Below are 13,918 nucleotides of genomic sequence, written 5' to 3'. Positions count from 1 at the left end.
TAGATGATTCATAACAAATATGAAAAAACGTAAGACCTTGCAAAACTATTTCTGCATACCGACTTCATCATATCCAACCAGTAGGACCAGTAATGGAGTAGGTCATTTGAGTAATGTGTAATCTACATGCCAACCTGCTTTAAATTTAGGTATTGTGTTAGTCATGAATATATTTCTATCTGGGTTAGTCCTATAGCAAGCTACAATTACAATATACCAGAATAGTCCTTGCTTTAAATATTGAATTTATACTATAATTAATAGTATTTAATTGCTGGGTAAATATGTTTTGAAATAATTGCTACTTGTAGTCAATAAATGACATAAGGAAACACATGTAGAGTAAAATACTAGTTAATATTTGTACAGGTTGAGTTTGTTCTGTAAATAAATCTATTATTGATATTCTTTATTAATGCAGCAATTGGTCAGTCTACAAACGTTTTTCAAAATTCATAGAATGGAGAAACTTTAGTTGTTTCCTTTTATATTAAATGCATGGGGTCATTGTGACTGCATAAGCATTTCAGACAACGTTTTGGGGTACGTTTGTATATATAACTTTGCTTAAAAAATGGGGTGGCAACAGATGCATGCATTTTTGGGGGACACACACCTTTTGCAATATGAAAATTAGTCGTTTTGGGATCCACCAGTCCTCTTTTTAAAAATAAATAAATGAAAATAGAAATATATAAAATAAGTTGTTAATTCTACAGCCTACTTTTATTATTCTTGTATAAAACCAGAGTGTTTGAATTACTCAATTTTTGAGATGCATTATACTCTCTTTGAAACATTGGCACGTGATGTGTTAGGTGATCTGGCTGCCTTGGATAATTGGTTGAAGAGTCCTGGTATAGTGTAGAGATAGCTTTTGGACCGGACCCCAAGATTCACATTCTGGTATCATTCTCTGTGAAGATTCTCATAACATGGTCTTTGTGTGTGTGTGTTTTGTGTTTGTGTGTGTGCGCGTCACGTACAGCAGGGGCGGAACTAGTCACTGGTGGGACACGGTGCAAGTAAAAAACCAAAGCCTCCTCCCGGGGCACTACCTGTAGAACGGGTTGTTACGCGGCGGCAGAAATGGAGGAACCCCACCCATGGAATGGGACTTAGAGACGTAGCCATTTTGGTCTTGAGGTAGGTGATTAGAATTACGATTAGAGGTAAGGTGTGAACGGGTTAAGGTTTTTAAGGTGAGGCGTTAGAGCACACACTACCTTCAGCGGCAAACTGTCCCGATGGTGAAGCGGTGGTGGCTGAATGGCTGTAGCGAAATTTCCTAGACCGCCCAACCCAGGCTGTGATTGTAGAAGTTGGGTCCTAACTTCCATGTTCGGCCCATCGAGGTTGGCTACCACTGCCGGGTAGGGCCTGGGGAGGGGGTGTGGAGACAGGGGGGCCTTTAGAAATACTGCTAAAATAAGCTGTTCCGGCATGTGGAGGATGGCCCTAAAGGTGGTGGGCCTTGGTGCAGTAGAACTGGCTGCACATATGGTAGTTCTGCCACTGTATTACAGACTTTGTTGGAGAAAAAGAAAAGTAATCTTTCTGTGACTTTCCCTCACAAGGAATATCTGCACCGTAATTATTGTTGGGCTTTAAAGGTGCAATCCACCCAAACAAACCTTTATTTTTTGACCGGATTGGAATCGGGGGTTCTCTAGAGCTGAACCACACTATTTTCCGCTTCGGGGGATCTCCAGGTTCCTGATATACTGGTGAAGTTACCGATATTACTTCCTGGTTTTTAAAGGGAATTTAAATGGCCGTTCAATAGGAATCCACAACCGATGATGTTGCCTCTTCCTATAGGCTTTGTATTTGGCAAATATTTTGTTTCATTCACCTGAGGGAGATAAAAACCTGGTAACTTCACCGGTTTTTTATCTCTGGAACTGGGGGTGTCCTCTGAGCTGAAAATAGCAGTAGGAGGAACTGCTCCTTTAAATATCAATATTAGAATTTTAAAGAGGGCAATTTCTATTGTCTGTTTTTTTTATTTTTACGGCATTGCAAATATCTAGGATGCCGATCGATCTGTTCTCTCGTAATCGATCCTGCTTCCCAGGATACACAATGTGGCTGCCTATTTCAAAAGAAGAAGTGTTATAGCTTCCCAAATAGTTCCTATAGCAACCTAAGAAAGCTTAATTCATAAAAGCAGCAGAATGTGTGTGTTTTTTTAAATAGGTGTGAAACAAGGGGTCTCTGGAGCTGAACCCTATAGGTGATGTCTGGAGCAGCTCTGCAGGTTTAAAGTCTCACGCTGACCAATAGGAAGCAGCAATGGATGACATCACGGCTTCCTATTAGCCTGCGGGACATTTAAGCCGCCATTTCGATAGCCTCGCACATCACAGCCAGAGCTGCTACTGGTACTCCCTCCTACGGAGGTAAGTTTCTCAGGAAGCAGGGGGTCCCTAGAGCTGACATTAACACAGTTCAGCTACGGAAACACCCTGTTTCAATCCCATAACGCGAAGAAAACAACAACAACAAGGATAGAAGAATTGCTGAGTGGGGGGGAAATGTAGAAAGTATTATCTAATACTACACAACTGATTTATTAAAAAAAAAACACATATAGGATTTTGAATGACATTTACATTGTTGGATATGGGTCCTTCTCCCATAGGTAGCGTTATGTTCCTCTCAAAATGTGTAATTTCCGGCACTATACCTCATCAATAAACACACAAATAACGCTTTTGTAAATGAAATCTGTGGGAGTGATTATTTGGTGGCAAACTGATTTATACACTGCCTTTTTCTCTGCAATAAGCCCTTTCTGTCTTTCAAGTGTAGCAGGTCATCCCTGACTACTATTCTGCTCAATGGGATGGCAGTAAACTCTGGTACTATCAGATTGCCAGTAGTTGTTACGGGATTTTCCCCCTCACCTTTGGTACTGCACTTCAGTGACAGCAGAGGGTGGTACATCCTGTTGTAACTGGGACAATGGGGTGCCCGCCTTCTGGCTGTACTTAAGGGCATCCCATTGTCCCAGGGCCCTAAAGTTAGTGGTTGTTCTTTCCCCTCTGAGGAAGGCAGTCACACAGTTGGGAGCCTGAGATTGGGGCCTTCCCATGTGCTCTTCCCTCCGGGGGAGAGTGAGTGTGGACCATACCTCTGCCTCCGCTATGGAGGGGGGGAAGAGCTAGGACGGCTGCGGGTGCCCTTGGCCTGTAGTGACGGTCCAGGGACCATCTTCAGTCATAGCTGACCAGACAGACTGTATCCGGCAGAAGACTGCCGTGTAACTGTTACTGCAGAGTGTAGTAATAAACCCGTTCCTGTTTTGCAATATACCTCCTGCCTGGTACGTGACCTTACTGGGGGGGAGAGGTAATAGTTCTACCGTGGGAGATCACCTTCAGTTACTGGAGCCTACGGCAGATGGCGGCACTGCACTGCTAAGGAGATATGTGGGGTATGAACCCCAGAAGCCTGTTGCTGTGTCGCCACTACCATTGGCGGACGACTCAGTCCTCCTGTTGCCAGCAGGTATAAGCACCACACACCCTGTAATGGCCCCTATCTGCAATTGGGTGGGGGAAACACCGTTACACAAGAAAGAGACTTTATTTTTTCCCAACTAACTGAATGTGGTTTCCTTCCCATTGTGTACATAAACTACTAGACATGGCTCAGTTATAGTCTGTCTTTTTGGAGAAGAATTTTTTTTTACAGTGAGGTGAAAATGGCACAGAAAATACTTTGAGATACCCCGTAGTACAAAGTTCTAACTCTTTTCTGTTTTTAATGGTGTTGCCTGTCCTGTCCAAGAGTGGGCGGGATATGAAATATTTATTTTCACAAACTAAACACACCTCGGGCAGGATGAGATCACTGTAGTCACTGATAACAGGAAGCGTAATGCAGGAATATACTGTAGTGCTGTAAAATGATTAACAGCAGGTTGTAAACTTTCAGAAACATATATATTTTATGGGAATTTTCTGACATTAACAATGAGCAATCGATATGTTTGTTATATTCCTCATTATAGGCTGCACTTGGAGTGTTTTATTTTTTATTTTTAATACATCAACATAGAGAGGTTGCATTTTACGGTATTTTGTCTCAGTAAGTGTAAAATATGTTGCAGAAAGAGAAGTCAACTGACTTGAAAGCCTCTTATTAACTACTTTTTGTACCAATTTTCTCTCTAGGGTTTAGTGGTTGCACCACACTAATAGTGCTCTTCACAGTTTACCCATGTGGCCTTATGACTTTTCCTGATGGCCCTATGATTTATTTATTTTTTGCTTGTTTCTGGGGTGAACTTGAATATGGCTTTTGAGTGCCATAGATGTAGAATGGATGAAGATATCCTCCTCCTCTGTTTCTGGCATATTGGGGAAACAGGCACACGGTCTTAATCATCAAGGAGGTTTAATGTGCCATAAAGACCAACGTTTCGGCAGTATAGTACTGCCTTTCTCAAGGTGAAGGCTACCTTTACCTTGAGAAAGGCAGTACTATACTGCCGAAACGTTGGTCTTTATGGCACATTAAACCTCCTTGATGATTAAGACCGTGTGCCTGTTTCTTCATTGTTTACTGGATCATATTGGGACTTCAGGAGCTCCCCAGAACCAGCGCACCGGCAGCTAAGTACCCCACCCCAGTCACCTATGTGACTGAGTGCGTGTCTCATCCTCTATCTGGCATATTAGGGCCATGCGATTGCTACAGTAGCAATAACCTGGCCATGGAGCCAGAATGGTTTTTTTCGTACTCTGGCACAACACTCAAAGGGTTAAGCCTAAGGACTTTATCTTTGCAGCTTGTTGCTCTGAACACTGGCAGAAAACAATGCTGTATTAGTAGAATTACTAATCTCAAATGTGTCAACTCAGTTGCATTTTTTACTTAATTGCCAACTTGGAATTCCATTTCATAATCTTTTTAGAACCTTTCAATTAACAGGGAACATTTTGTTTTCAGTGTGGGACTATAAGTATTCCGATCATTTACAAGTACATTTCTTTTCCCACGCAACTTTTTGTGGTCTAATGAAGGGTGCCGAGTTATGGAAGTTGCTAACGAAGTCATTAAAACAGAACAATTGCTACATTTTTAATTTTTGTGACTTTTTGTTACCTTAACAATGTGTTTTTATGCTGATCTTATGCAAGCTTTTTCATATTGTACCCCTCACTGGACAGAAAGAGACTGAGGCATAGATTAAACTGTAATAGTGCCGATCAGGGCACTATTGCACATTAACTCCCATTGACTGCAATCGAAGTAGAGGTATAGTAGAAATGGAAAAGGAGGCAATGTAATGTTTGACCTTGCCAGCAAAATATCAAAGCCGCGAGCAATAAAGTGCACTGAAAAATGTATTTATTTTTATTTATAAAAATGTTTTACCAGGAAGTAATGCATTGAGTTACCTCTCGTTTTCAAGTATGGAAAATGGATGTTGAAAGAGGCTTGCAGAGGGAGTCAGTGAAAAAATGTTATGAGTGCAATTTGTGAGTTTTGGTAAGAGAGGACATGTATTGTTGCTTGGCAATGTGGAGCAGTGCTGAAGCGAGAGAGATGAAATTTGTAATGAAAAGTCAGCATGAGTGTGACACTTCCTCCAAAGATATTCGGAGCAGTACAGCTGGAAAAAGAAAACAATTTAAAGGTAATAAAAATAAAGTATAAAAGGTGACATAGTTTTACTGAGGTAAGAAAGACCTTTGTGTCCATGTAGTTATTGTATGTGGCACAGGTACACTATATATAAGATAGTTTGGATTGGTCCTGAGTCTTTAGGAGTAGCTTAGTGTTAATGTCCCTGTATTCGATGATGTGAACCCAGTTCAAATCACTGTGCCCGCTCTCCCGGGCACGCGACCATAGGCACCCCATTTTATCTCCCTTTGCTGCAGGACATCCAAATTAGATGGTAAGCTCTTTGTGTGAAGGGACTCATTGCACAATGATATGTACAGCACTTCATGCATTGTCAGCGCTGTATAAGATGTGTATATATATATATATATATATATGTAGAGGTATCAGTACCGTGTTAGCCGAGCTTAGTTACCCTTTGACACCTCTAGCAATAAAACACATCCACACCGGGGGAAGGAACAGCACAGATAACATTCCAAGAGACACTGTTTTTAAGTAATCCTTGCTTCATTCATTGTAACATCGCCGGAAGAAGAGATCAGTGTATCTCGAAAGCTTATATAGATATATATATATATATATATATATATATATATATATATATATATTTATATGTATGTATGTATGTATATATATATATATATATATATATATGTGTATGTATATATATAATCTCACTGAGAAACTTACAGCAGGGCTGTGCCACTATCTCATTCTGTCAGACAGACACCACCATTTGCCTGAGTGTTGTATTTATTAAAAGAGAAGCAACAAAATGTTTGTTTTTACTAACACGAGGTCCAAGCAGTTTTTTTTTAAATGAGATATGGAGCAAATACATAGAGCACTCTATAATGGACTTTAAGTATGTTTTTCCCTAGCAGAAGGACTATACAGAATGTATTAAAGTGCCTCTTTACTTTAGGATGTATAGGCAATTTATAGAAGCTACCTTCCCTGAGTTAAAGCTCCAGTGTACTGGTTCATGAATACCCCGCTTTCACAGATTTCAAATGTCAGCATTAATCTTTCTTCAGAGACCAATGGTAAAATGATCTCAAAAAAGTTGTCATGTGAATATGAAGACCTACAATGTGAAGTATGAATAGTGCATGTCCGATATTGAGCTCTAGTCTGCATGTTACAGTCACACAGAGTCCATTTTTCTTCTTCTTCCTTTGACGGGAGCAGTAGGCATGTGGCTGCACTGAGCTAGCACTAGTGTGCATGATTGCTGTCCTCACTGCCTGCAGCATCCGTTACACGGAATTGACCTGCATTACAAATGAGAATCACATGCTCCTCTTCCCCAGTGAGCTGCAGCTCTCCAGCAAAGAAAGCAGCTTGCAAAATACATGCAGAAAAATCGTACTGGAAAGGTATGCTAGAGATGAGGCTGTGCTGCCCCTTTAACAAAAACAATGACCTGTGTGTGGGAGGAGGGGCTGCATCCTGTGAATCAGGTGCATGTCTGAAGGGATGATGTCATCCTTCTAACTAGACCTGCCCGGGAGGAAGAGAGGAAACACACGGATGCAGAAGAACAAGATATTTTCTTAATTGCAGTATTCCAGCTGGGAGGATGATTAGGACAGAGGTCAGGACTGGATGCAGTTGGGGTGAGTATCAGAAAAAGCATTCCTGCTGCAGTGTGTGCTGTGCTGCTGCTGCAGAGACATGCAGTGTGAAGGTGACACATTGCTTGTTTATATAACTTAAGAACTGCAGGCAGGCTGCTCTGGCTGCACAGGCAGCCCAAGCTGCTGATGTGGTGGGAGCCGCAGTACTATCTGCTTCTGTTTTAGGCTGAGAAACGTCACAGTAAAATAACCCATTCAGTGCCACCAGGGCCAAAAATGCATTGCAAAGCTGAGACCTGATGGCCTCTGTCTTTCAAATGGGTTTATTTTTTCATAATGGTATGTGAGACATCATTTCATAATCTTGTGAGACATTATGTTGTATTTTGCTTTAATAATGACATATATTAGAAATCGGACTGTTGGTGTTGTTGGCCTTCATCCCTAAAGATGCAGTCCCACTTAGCAGGATTCTGGATTTGCAGTAAATTAAAAGCACTCAGCCATGTATTACCTTAAGCACAAAATATTCAGCTGTTCATGTAGTAGTTTTGATCATGTTTTAGTAGCTTTTCAGATTTTGACCCAGTGGCCTTAAAAGCAGAACAAGAAATCTTATGGCATATGCATGCATAAATAATATACAATGTTTACTATTAAGATCTGGATGAGAGTATACCTATATGAGATAGGATTACTGCAGTCATCGCAATAGCTCATTCTAAACGGGGGAAATCCTGCCGTAGCAATTCCAACATAGCAGTGATCAAGATAGTGTTGGGCAATAGAACAATATGATGGTAATATTGACATACTAAAAAAAAATGACAATGTCGATATTAAAAATGTTTTATCATTGCGATACCACTGGCGGGTCGTTGATGTTTTAATGACCTGCAATTTAAGACGTGATGGCCTCATAAAAGACATATCTACCAATGTAAAAGGGATCCTGGCACCCATCTTTCCTCTGCAACCTCCAATGATTACAGCTCCCTCCTCATTTGGGGGATCGGTTTACCCCCTTCCTCTTTATCCATCCCTGATTTCTGATCTCTGATCTCTGATGTTCAGTGATAGGTGGAAGTAAGGCCATATATTCTAATTTATATTAAAAAAAATATATTTATTTTTTAACATCTTTAACTTGTAATACATGTTAAAACTACTATATATATATATATATATATATATATATATATATATATATATATATAAAAATCAAAAAATAAATAGATGATACCGTTCTGTGGCCAAGCAAAGGGTATACTTAAAAACAGTGTCTCTTGGAATGTTATCTGTGCTTGTCCCACCCCGTGTGTGGATGTGATTTATGGCTAGAGGTGTTAAATGGTTCCTGAAAGTTAGTGATGTAAGAGTGTGTGTTTGTATCTGTGTGAATATAAATGAATGGAGAGCCCACAGTGTATACAGTGCTTAACAGAAGGTGTGTGTGGAGTGGGAGTTAATGTAAATGGTGTGGGTAGGTGTGGAAATGTGAGAGATTGTAGCATAACTAGAAGTGTGTGTGGATACTATGTGGTCCCTATTGGTGTATAGGGATTGAAAAACAAGGAGTATTAGTATGTGTAAGGGACAGCTGTGTGTGCATACATATAGCACAGTATATACAGACATGGCCTTTAGCGCTCATGGGAAGAGAGTTCATTTGTGTCAGTAATGACTCATAAAATTTCGATCGCTGTTTAGACCACCGCTAAGTGTCCCGAACAGTTGCATAAATTTGTATTCATGCAACCGTCTCTCTTTCGGTGTTTTAAGATTACCTTTGAGCATGGCAACCCTCAGATCGTTCATCTTATGGCCAGAGTCAGAGAAATGTTCGCCGACAGGACCGTCTCTTGTTCCGCGTGTGATCCTGGACGATGCAGGTCCATTCTCTTGTTTAGCCCCTGCCCTGTCTCACCTATGTAGTAGCAGCCCCCTGGGCATTTCATGCACATGATGAGGTACACGACATTGCTGGAGGAACAGGTGAACCTACCTCTGATTTTGTATTCCCGATTCCTGTGTGGTATTTGTATTGTGTCCGCTGTGTAGAGCATTGCGCAGGTTTTGCATCTTGCGTCCTGGCATGGTTTCGTCCCGCATTCAGTTGTACCGCTGAATACTTTACTCCTCACCATAATATTCTTGAGATTATGAGGTTGTCTATATGATAATAAGGGTGCTTCAGGGAAGACCTGTTGCAGTCTTGTATCTTCCTGGAGGATGGGTTGTAGTTCCCTGGCGATCTTACGTAGGGCTAATAGGTGTGGGTTATATGTGACCACCAAAGGTACCCTGTCGCTTGTCTCTTTCTGTTTGTATTCAAGGAGATCATTTCTTGGTATTCTGGTGGCTTTGTGGATTTGCTGGTCTACAATTATGTGGTTATATCCACACCTCTAGCCATAAATCACATCCACACACGGGGAGGAACAAGCACAGATAACATTCCAAGAGACACTGTTTTTAAGTATACCCGATGCTTGCTTAATTCATTGTAACATCGCCGGAAGAAGAGATCAGTGTATCTCGAAAGCTTGCACAAATAAAAGCATTTTGTTAGCCACAGAACGGTATCATCTATTGATTTTTTGATTATTGAAGCTCGGCTAACACGGTACTGATACCTCTACAATATATATATATATATATATATATATATATATATATATATATATATATATATATATATATATATATCATGAATTCAATTTAAAAATGTAATGTCTTTTTTCCCTCTTGGACAGATCGTTATTATCTTATCGTTATCCTGAGATTTGTATTTGGAAAACCCTAAATCAGGAATGAGGTATAGATCTGTCTTAAGGAAATTACATGTGATGATTGTGGGACACTGTGATCGTTCCATTTTTAATTAAAGAAATAGTGAAGATGCATTGTGCAATGTAAAGTTTACCTAAACGTTGGGTGCTCCTGTTCTAATTCTGAACTGCAAGAACATGGCATGTGAACAGTGTAAGCCTTTTAGGGGTAGATGCACTAAACCGTTGTATTTACATTCAAGGAAGTGGCTGTTTACATGCGATCGTGGCTGTCACAATTTCTCCTCCTTACTGTGGGAATAACCGTAGGGCCTGATCCTTTATATTTTGTATTGAGCTTGTATCCCCTAGTAAATGACATTTTGTATATTTATGTTATGAAGTATTGCATACATACATGACTACCGCTATATTGGGTATAAATATTTATAGTCTGAATGCAATTTAATATCAAATAGCAGATGATACGCATTAAAAAGAGAAAAATAAGATGGTCTTTGTACTGCTATTTCTGTTTGTCTGTTCTTGTTTCTTTGATATTCGTACCCTTGATTAGACTGAGAAGTAGACCTCGCTTCACTGTTATGTTTTTCACTGCACAAGAATATACAGTAGCTTTCTTTCCTTAATGAACAAAACGTTAGGAGAAACAATGCTTGGGTTTAGTGAGGCCTTCGACATTTTATGTCAAGAAATATATATGGGTGATGAGCTTTACAGTTTAGCAAATGCCTTGTAGCAGGATTTTGGTATAGATTAAGGGAGATTAATGTTCTTTACATTTGAAAACATCCTGGTTTGTTTTAACACGTAAAATAATTATGTCTTTAAATCAAAAAGTGTTATCATTCCTCCATAATATCTTACAACCAAGAGTGCCATGTAAGTTCCAGAACTGCTTTCCAAACACCAGAAGTTAAAAGATCTTCATATGTTAACATATGTTATAGGTGGGTTATCACAGATGTCTCACTTGTAGCAGTTTTGTTGTTTATATTTTGAGGCTTGTTAAAAAAAACAATGTGCAATATTTAGCAATACTGTATATATCACTGCCTATTGCATAATTTATTTATAAAATATTTTATCAGGAAGTAATACATTGTGAGTTACCTCTCGTTTTCAAGTATGTCCTGGGCACAGAGTAAAACAAATAATACATGGTTACAAATACAGTTACATAAATGAACAGGGTATACATTATATACAAGACATTGCATGCACAGTTAAAGAAAATATATATTATGGGCGTATGAAACAGTTACAGACCAGATTAAAATGTGAGACAGCCTTAGATTTGAAAGAACTTGAACTGGTGGTGGATGTGAGAGTCTCCTGTAGATTGTTACAGTTTTGGGGTGCACGGTAGGAGAAGGAGGAACGGCCGGATACTCTGTTGAGCACTGGGACCATGAACAGTCTTTTGGAGTCTGATCTCAGATGATAAATGCTGCATGTGGTAGGGGTGAGGAGCTTGTTCAGATAGCTGGGTAGCTTGCCCATGAAGAATTTAAAGGCAAGACAGGAAAGGTGAACTTTGCATTGGAGAACAAAACGACAAATTGAATTGTAGAGGGTGTCAAAGTTTGCTAAGGTGGGTTTGAGGTGCCGAGCCATATACTATGTCTCCATAGTCAATCATTGGCATTAGCATCTGCTGTGCGATACGTTTTCTGACCAGGAGACTTAGGGAGGATTTGTTCCTGTTAAGTACCCCTAGATTGGCATAAGTCTTGGTTGTCAGGGTATCAATGTGCATCCCGAATGTTAAGTGGGAGTCAAACCATATGCCCAGGTATTTAAAACTTGTGACAGGGGTTAGGGTGGTGTTGGTGTTGGTTCTAATCTGGAGCTCAGTCGCTGGAAGCTTTACAAATTTAGTCTTGGTCCCAAATACCATTGTTACAGTCTTGTCAGTGTTTAAAAACAGTTTGTTGTGGGAAATCCAGTTTACGAGTCTCAAAAAGTCAGACTGAAGTATGTGTTGAAGGTCAGAGAGGCTATGGCTGTGTGCATATAGGATTGTGTCATCTGCATACATGTGTATTGAGGCTTCCTTACAAGCTGTGGGAAGATCATTGATGAACACTGAGAAGAGTAGGGGCCCCAGAACAGAGCCTTGCGGGACACCACAGGTGATATCCAGGGGGTTGGAGTTAGAGCCTGAGATGGACACATGTTGGGATCTACATGATAGGTAGGACTGAAACCAGTTTAGACATGCTTCCTTATTCCAGAGCTCTGGAGTTTGTTAAGCAGGATAGCATGATCAACAGTATCAAAAGCCTTTGCAAAATCTAGGAATACTGCACCAGTGTGTTGTCCCCGTTCCATTGCACACTGGATTTCATTGCAAATTTTTAGCAGGGTAGTTACGGTGGAGTGTTTGGGGCGAAAGCCAGATTGGAATTGGCTAGGGAAATTTGTCTTTGTATAGTAATCGCTTAATTGGGAGTGGACACATTTTTCCATGACTTTGGATAGAATTGGGAGAAGTGAGATTGGCCTGTAGTTTGAGACAGTGTTTTTGACCCCACTTTTGAAGATTGGGACAACTCTGGCAGTTTTTCAGGTCTTAGGGATATGGCCTGCAGTCAGGATAGAGTTGACTATGGAAGCAATTGGTTTGGCAATGGCTGGGGCACCAAGTCGTAGGAACCTAGATTGTAGCAAGTCAGGTCCACATTGGCTGCTTAGTTTTAATTTGAGGAGCGCTTGTGTAATATCCTCTTCGGATAGTGGGCGAAATTGAAAGTTGTGGGCAGTGTTGGGAGGGGGTGGGGCTATGTGGGTACTCCCAGGATGAGATTCAGGTTTGTGGTTTGGGCTGCGTTTTGCTAATAAGTTGGTGGCACACCCCACAAAGTAATCATTGAATGCATTTGCAATGTCAGTGGGGTTTGTCAGAGTAATATCCCCCTTAGTGATATTACTTGGTTGTTGATGGTTAGAAGGCTGGAATATATTGTTGATAACCTTCCAGAAGTTGGCTGGGTTTGATGTATTCTGGTGGAGATTGTCAGAGTAATATTGTGCTTTTTGCCTTGTTTGCCTTGTGCACATGTTCCGCAGGCATCTGTAGTGATTGAGATCCTTGGTAGTGTCAGTTATTTTGTAGCTTTTCCACAAGGCATCCCTGAACTGGTAGAGTGCTATAAGGTCAGGTGTAACCCATGGAAGGTGGGCCCCCAGTACCCTTATTTTGCGTAGTGGAGCATGGGTATCACAGAGTTTTAAGAACTCGGATTGGAAATAGTCGAGCGCAGAATCAGGGTCGGAAATTAAATCAATACTGTGCCATGGGCAGTTGGTAAGGTCATCCAGAAACTGTTGTGGGTTAAAGTTTCTAAAGGTTCTAGTGAGGAGAACTTTAGGGCTTGAATAGGGCAGTTTAATTTTCCTTACACTGTACACTATTGCATGGTCACTGAAAATATCAGGAAGGATGCCAGAGGATTGGATTCTGCTGGGGTTTGAGGAGAGAATCCAGTCTAGCAAGGAATGGTTATGCGATTTCAGGTTTATCCGTGTGGGTTGGGAAATGAGTTGCGATAGGTTAAGTGACTTGAGTTGTATCTGGATTTTGTGGTTTTTAGGGAAGCCAATTGGAGTTCAAATCCCCAAGAACTAGCAGCTCACTCTTCTCATTCAGAGAGGAAACGGAGCCAAGAAACTGGGTGATATCAGTCAGGGATTGTAGAGGGGCTTTAGGGAGGGCGGTAGATGCCTGCAAGCATGATGGGCTTAGAAAAGGGGAGGCAGATTTTGCCAACTAGAATTTCAAAAGAGGGTGGGCTTGGGGGGCAATTTAACAGTGTAAATTGTAAGGTGTCTGCAATATAAAATAACACCCCATCTCCTCTCTTTGACCTATCTTTCCTAGAAATGGAGTATCCCTGAATG

At 40.7% G+C, this 13,918-nt stretch overlaps 1 protein-coding gene across 5 annotated transcripts in view; it reads left to right on the top strand.

The window, feature by feature from the left end:
* Positions 1–13,918, top strand: part of USP54 (ubiquitin specific peptidase 54) — a 126,098-nt gene that overhangs the window by 15,617 nt on the left and 96,563 nt on the right. For 2 of the 5 annotated variants that reach the window (XM_075610626.1, XM_075610624.1), the window contains exon 1: positions 6,829–7,262. The exons of 1 other annotated variant lie outside the window; for it this stretch is intronic. The gene's annotated coding sequence lies outside the window, so the exon portion shown is untranslated. Of the gene's footprint in view, positions 1–6,828; positions 7,263–13,918 lie in introns of those variants that run through there. 2 more of the 5 variants (XM_075610625.1, XM_075610622.1) reach the window with 1 other exon arrangement.

Source organism: Ascaphus truei, chromosome 8 (assembly GCF_040206685.1).
Source record: "Ascaphus truei isolate aAscTru1 chromosome 8, aAscTru1.hap1, whole genome shotgun sequence".
Taxonomy (NCBI): domain Eukaryota; kingdom Metazoa; phylum Chordata; class Amphibia; order Anura; family Ascaphidae; genus Ascaphus; species Ascaphus truei.
Note: the sequence above shows the minus strand (reverse complement) of the source record. Positions and strands in the feature narration are given on the sequence as shown.